Raw genomic sequence first — 6,788 nt, 5'->3', positions numbered from 1 at the left:
CTTACTGGCTGTGTCCTTGGGCAAGTGTATGACCCTCTCTGTGCGTTGGCCTTCTCATCTCGTAAACGGCATGTGAACTGTCCAAACAGGCCTTCCTCGAAGGTGCCTTACTACCTTCTTCCCTTGGTCGCCCCTAACAACGCCGAGAGGAAGGCTCGGACCCTTCCGGGTGCCCCCCTCCCACTGGGTTGCAAAGAAAACTGGACATTTCCTTTGATCCCAGGGGTGGGGGGTGGTGCTAAGGGAGACTCAGACCACAACAAAAGCACTTGCACCGATAGTCACGTGGGGTCCCCTAATCCGCAGCCTAATTACCAGCTCTGACAGCACCACCCCTCCCCCAGCAAGTCAGCAGTGGCCCATTCCTCCAGTCTCTGCACACACATGCAGACTCAGTAGTGTCTCCACCACTCCACTGTATCCGGCAGTGCGCCCTCTCTGTCCCAAAGTTCCCAGGCTATATAGTCTCTAGATGCCAATAACTGCATGTAATCTTCAGGACAATCAATGAGGCGGAGAGCAGGGTTCACAGCCACATCCCAGATGGGAAAACTGAGGCTGGATGGGGGCAAGAGCCTTATCTAAGCCTGGTCGATCATGACTGTTGACCACAGAGCCCCATGTGAATGCTCCCATGCACACTAGCAGTCAGTCCCTCTGCCGAGCTCCAACTGCCTCTGCTACCTTTTATTTTGAATTGGATTTTTTTAGAAAGGATCTCCTGTGTAGCCCAGGCTGGCCTCAAACTCACAACTGTCCTGTCTCAGCTTCCTGAGTCCTGATTCCAAGCAGCACACCATGTTCAGCTTCCACCAGGCTTTGGTTGGCAGCAGACAGCAAATCAGGCCAGGGCTGAGCCTTAGCTACACCTGGATTTCAGCCTTGGTGCCCTGGGCACGGAAGAGGACATGGAGTCTCTGGGCCTGGGCCTGATTATCCCAAGCCAATACTCTCCGCTACGTGTTTAACCAGCACACAGAATAGGAGCATCTGCTTTGCAGTAAGTATGCCTAGAAGCTAAGCCCTTAGGAGCTTCCAAGCAGGGGGGTAGGGAGAGAAGGCCCAGGCCCAGCAAGACTGGAGACAGAAGGGATTTCAAGATGTTAACCTGTGCCACACTCACAGATGGAAGGGATCTGCCAGCAGCTGGACAAGGGATAGACACACACAGAGATGCCATGTATGATCATGGCAGGCAGAACCCAGGGGATAACCCATGGCAGGCTCTGATAGGCGGCCTTAGTTTGGCATATTTGTTTCAGAACCAGTGGGGACAGAGAGACTTGGGTCTTCACTGGCCACTCCCTGGGTTGAATGGTTGTACCTGAGGCCCTAGGGTGGGGACACTAGGGTCTCAGAAACTTACCCAGCTAGCCAAGTGTGGTGATGCACATCTTTAATCTCAGTACTCCAGAGACAGCAAACACATCTCTGGGAGTCCAAGGTCAGTCTGGTCTACAGAGTGAGTTTCAGACCAGTCAGGGCTTCACAGTGAGACCCTATCTCAAAAGAGCAAGGGAGAGTGGTGTGTGTGTGTGTGTGTGTGTGTGTGTGTGTGTGTGTGTGTAAACTTCTCCTCACACCTGTAATCCTAAACTCAGGAGGCAGGTCCAGGAGGATTGCCTTGACTAGTCTACAGAGTGAGCCCCTGGCCCAAAAAAAATAAAATAAAATACAAGGGCTGGAGAGATGGATCCGTGGTTAAGATCACATATCGCTCTCCCAAAGGACTACAGGTTGATTCCCAGCACCTACCTTATGCAGCTCACACCAGCACCCACATCATGCAGCTCACACCTACATAAAACCCAGAAGCCAATGACTCTGGCCTCTACAGGTACCTGCACATGTGAATATGCACTCACGTGTACACACATGCACATACAAACACACACACACACACACACACAGAGACAGAGACAGAAACAGAGACAGAGAGAGAGACAGAGAGAGACAGAGAGAGAGAGAGAGAGAAACACACACACACACACAAACCCAGTTAAAAAAATAAAATAAATATTTAAAAAATACAAAAAAACAAACCCTGATCCCTTAACTGGGGTGCAGGGGCAACCACTGCAAGGGAAGCTACAGGGCCCCCCAACACTGTTGTCTGATCTGATCAGGAGGCCAGCTGCGATACCACAGTGGTCTGTGTGGCTTCCAAAGATCAGAGAAGGGAGGGCCCTCCATCCCAATCAAGCCAAGTACTCCCGAGACAACTACGAGCTTCACTAGATCCTACCCTAATCTCTGGTCATCTGGCCTGGGTTGGAGAGACAGGGCCAGGCTCTGCACATTGCAAATTCTCACTCAGAAGCTCAGTGGACACTTTTATAGACTTCTGGGAAAGCCTTCATCAGTCTCCATTATCACTATCAGCCTGGACTGTGTAAACTCCCAGGGAACAGACCCACAGTGGAGCTTAGTGGATGATGGGAAGCTGTCTGCCCAGCCTGGATCCCACGCTCTGATGCCTCAAGACAGTCCACAGGCTGTTTCTGGCATCGACACCAATAGAGGCTACCTGACACGTTGCCGCTTTCTGGCAACAGAGGAGAGCGCTGTAGACCTGGGCGCCGCCTGCTGGCCAAGGTCTGAAACTTCACCCGCTTCGGCAGAGAAGGAACCTGAGACAGGCTGAGACCTCGAAAGCCTGAGCAGGGCTGTTACTGCATTGAAGCCTGACTCCTGCTCTGTTCCCAGCCCCAGTCAAAGCCCTGTTATTCCCGAAGTACCACAGAGGTGATTCTAAAGCTTCTTGAATCAATTGTTTGGACTGAATTGTTGGCTACACTGGAAAATGTTCATGTCGGGCCACAGGAGATAGAGCACACACCTAACTGCACACAAGGACCTGAGTTCTAGCCCAATAGTCATAAGCAGACTCAGGCACAACCCCACACTGCCCACTCCCTTGCTGCCTGCTCACAGTCCCCTCTGCTGACAAGCCCGGAGCCCTCATCCTTCTGTAAAACTCCTGTTCTGCTCAACTCAGTGCAGCTCCATGCAGCAGAACCGGTGACAGGGTTAGCTCTCCGGTCTACCCAAGGTCTCAGGTCAACTCTTCTCTCCATAGATGTGTAGGTCCCACTGTTCAAGGCTCCTATCAGACCTAAGACCCACAGCCTTATCCCCTGCCTGTGCTGGCTGTCTCTCAGCTCCTCAGTGGCTCCTCAGCCAGGCTATTCCTCTGCAAGCCCCAGCAGGTCAGATCAGAAGCCCAATGCTACCAGTCAGAGCGTGGCTTCCATGTTGTGGTAGTTGGAAGGAGATGTTCCCACAGTCTCAGGCATTTGGGTACTTGGTCCCCAGCTGGTGATGCTGTTTTGGGGAGATGTAGCAGGAATCTTAAAAGTTCTTATTAATAAAATCAAACTTGAGGCCAGTTATTGGGGTGAACACTGGAAGATCAGAGAGACAGAACAAGCCACAGCTAACCTCACCTGGCCAACTTCTCAGCTGGTCTTGTTTCCTCAGACTGGAAGCTTCTGTGTCCTCATCCCAGTGGATCTCAGCTGAACTGTGCTGCTCAAAAGCCTGAATGCTTAACCAGCCAAATGCTTAACCAGCCAAATGCCTCTAGTTCCTGGTCCTCACGTCTTATATATCTTTCTGCCTTCTACCATCACTCCCTGGGATTAAAGTCTCACTCCTGGGATTAAAGGCCTGTGTCACCATGCCTGGCTCTTTCCAATGTGGCCTTGAACTCACAGAGATCCCAGATGGATTTCTGTCTCTGGAATGCTAGGATTAAAGGTGTGAGTGCCACCATTTTCTAGCCTCTGTATCTAGTGGCTGTCTGTTCTCTGACCCCAGATAAATTTATTAGGGTACACAATATTTTGGGGAACACAATGCCACCACATTTCCCCTTTTTGTCTTAAATTAAAAGAAGCTTATAACTAATACAAGAAAAATTACATCCAGTAAGTATATACAATATACAAGATTACATTAACGATGTCTAGTCCATTAACATTTGACAGATTCAGATAAAAAACTCCATTAATATATAACCAATGTCCAGTCCAGTAATATTTGACAAATTCAGACAAAAATTTTTCATTACTTATCCTATTTAAAACAAGTAGTTCCTTTTTAAAAGTAGATTCAAAAATTGACCTTTTTATCTTACCATATTCATATTTTCATAAAAGTTTCAATAATCTACCTTTTGTCATTTTTATATCTTCCCCTTTTTCTTTTCAGTGTAGATTCAGTGATCTACCTATTTATCCTATTATTTCTTTATCTCTTTTCTCAGAGTAGATTCGATGATCTATTTCATATCTATATTCTCTTTTTCTTTTTTTCTTTCCAGGGGTGAAGATATCTTTAGGGAATCTTCAAAAGAAAATTTTTGGGTTAATTGTCAAGTTCTGTATCATTTGTTCAGTCTCTGCATATTGAGAAAGTGCAGGGCTTGTTTCAAATCCTTGTTCAAGTAGTCTGTCAGGCTGGATCATCTCAGCTAGTCATCTCAAAATTCTCCTGAACAATTTGTAGTCCAAAGTCCAAAAAGTCAATCTTTCCATGGTGTTAATCAGCTTAATGGCTTTACCGTAGTCCATGTGGAATCATCGTTGTGGGGTCCCATCATCCTTTTGAAGATTTCAAAGTCACTGTTAGGTGTGGTCATGGTTCCCTGCAGATTTTTTTTTTCCTCCTCTGTGGTTTGGAGTAATCACAGTCTGATAAATGTCTGTCTCTCGGAACCATGAACAGTCTTCCCTAGAAGAGAAAATCTTCAGGGAGGCTTAGGAGGTCTTGGAGGAGCTGTGTCACTGAAGGCAAGTTTTGAGAGTTTAAAGGTTCACACCATTTTGAATTCACTCTCTCTGCTTCCTGTTTGCAATTCTAGATGTGATTTCTAGATGATGCTCCAGGCGTCATACCTCTGTTCTGCCATCATGGACTTAAATCCATGGAAACATAAACCCAGATGACCTCTTCCTTATATAAGTTGTCTTCCTTGTGGTGTTTTATCACAGCTTAGAAAAGTAACTGATGGGCTGGAGAGACGGCTCAGAGGTTAAAAGCACTGGCTGCTCTTCGAGAGGTCCTGAGTTCAATTCCCAGCAACCACATGGTGGCTCACAACCATCTGTAATGAGATCTGGTGCCCTCTTCTGGTGTGCAGGCATACGTGCAGGCAAAACACTGTATACATAATAAATAAATCTTTAAAAAAAAAAAAAAAAGTAACTGATACAGAAGTTGGTACCAGGAGTAGGGTATTAATGTGACAGGCCTATTCATTCTGGGCTTTCAGAAGAATGCAGAAGACATTGGGATTAAAAACAACAACAACAACAACAGTTAAATGTGATAAGCAGAGCTTAATGAACCGTCTTAGTAGCCTGGAAGACATTAGTGCCAATGTGGAGGCTCAACTCAAGAGATTTCAGAAGGAAATAGTATTAACAACTAGGCCAGACACTGTTCCTGGGGTATTCCGGCCAAAAGAATGCATTCGCTTTCTGCCTTTGACCTAAGAGCTTACCTGATGCTGTTTAAGAGTAACAGGCTAATTTCACTAACAGAGGCAATCTCAAGACAGCCTAATATTGACTCTGTGGAGTGCTTACTGGTAGTCACTCTTACACAGGTCTAGAGTGAAAAAGAGCAAGTGGGGCAGAAAGAAACACAGACGTGCAGTTTAGAGAGCTAAAGGACACTGGCCAGATGAGGGCTGCAGGGGAGGCTGGTGCTGAAGGGAGGCTGCCGTGGAGACCGGCGCCATCACGGAGAGGCCTGGCATGCACTGGGATAAAGCTAGGCTTCCAATCTGTGAGAGAGAGCATAAGGCACTTTCTGTTCCCGGAATGACGGCAGTCAAAGCCGCCACTGGTGTGTTTTCCAGGGGCGAGGGTCTGCCCGAGCTGGCCGCCAAACTTTGCAATGCTGTCTGTGTGGTGCTGGCTTTAAAGTCATGAAAGAGAAGGGGTCATGGGCTCTTTCTCCACAGTTTCGGAAAGCCACCAAGTCTAGGCAACATGTGGCAGGAGAATCCCTACTTGAAAGCCCTGGGAGGGCAAGAGGCCTTGAGAGGCCATTTCGTGAGATGGAAGGGAAGCTTCAACTATACTGAAGACCACAAGATTCTGGGAGGGCCAGCGCCATGGTGTATCAGTCAGGGAGAGCTGCACACAGGGAATGGAACCAGCCCAAGAGAGAGGAGTATGTGGCAGGCAGCAAATCTAGAAAAGTAGGGCCCTCTGAGCCCTCTGGCATGAGACGTGGAGTTACACATTTTGGAGTTCACCTTGCTGGGTTTTGATCTTGCTTTGGCCCAAAACTCACACTATTTCCTCACTGTGCCCCCATTCCTCCTTTTTGGCATGGTAAGGTATATTCTGCATCACTGCGTGTTGGCAGTACGTAATTTGCTTTTTTATTTTGCAGGGGGTTACAGTTAGGAGATGGACTTGAGTCTCAGAAGACACTTTGGACTTCAGAACAGTGTTGAGACTGAGAAACTGTGGGGACTTTTGTAGCTAGACTAAATGCATTTTGCATTACGATATGATCACAAAGCCTATGGGGGTGTCACAGAGTGGTGGTGTAAATGAGATGTCCCCCATAGTCTTGGGCACTTGAATATTTGGTTCCCAGTTGGTGATACTGTTTTAGGAAAGCTTAGGAGATGTGGCCTTGTTGGAGAAGTTTGTCATGGGGGCAGGCTTGGGGAGTTTAAAGTTTAAACACCATTTCAAGTTTGTTCTCTCTGCTTCCTACTTACAGTTCAAAATATGCACTCTCAGCTTCCAGCTCCAGCCGCCAGG

This window comes from Peromyscus eremicus, chromosome 1 (assembly GCF_949786415.1).
Source record: "Peromyscus eremicus chromosome 1, PerEre_H2_v1, whole genome shotgun sequence".
Classification (NCBI taxonomy): Eukaryota; Metazoa; Chordata; class Mammalia; order Rodentia; family Cricetidae; genus Peromyscus; species Peromyscus eremicus.
The sequence above is the reverse complement of the archived record's forward strand: the minus strand, read 5'-3'. Positions refer to the sequence as shown.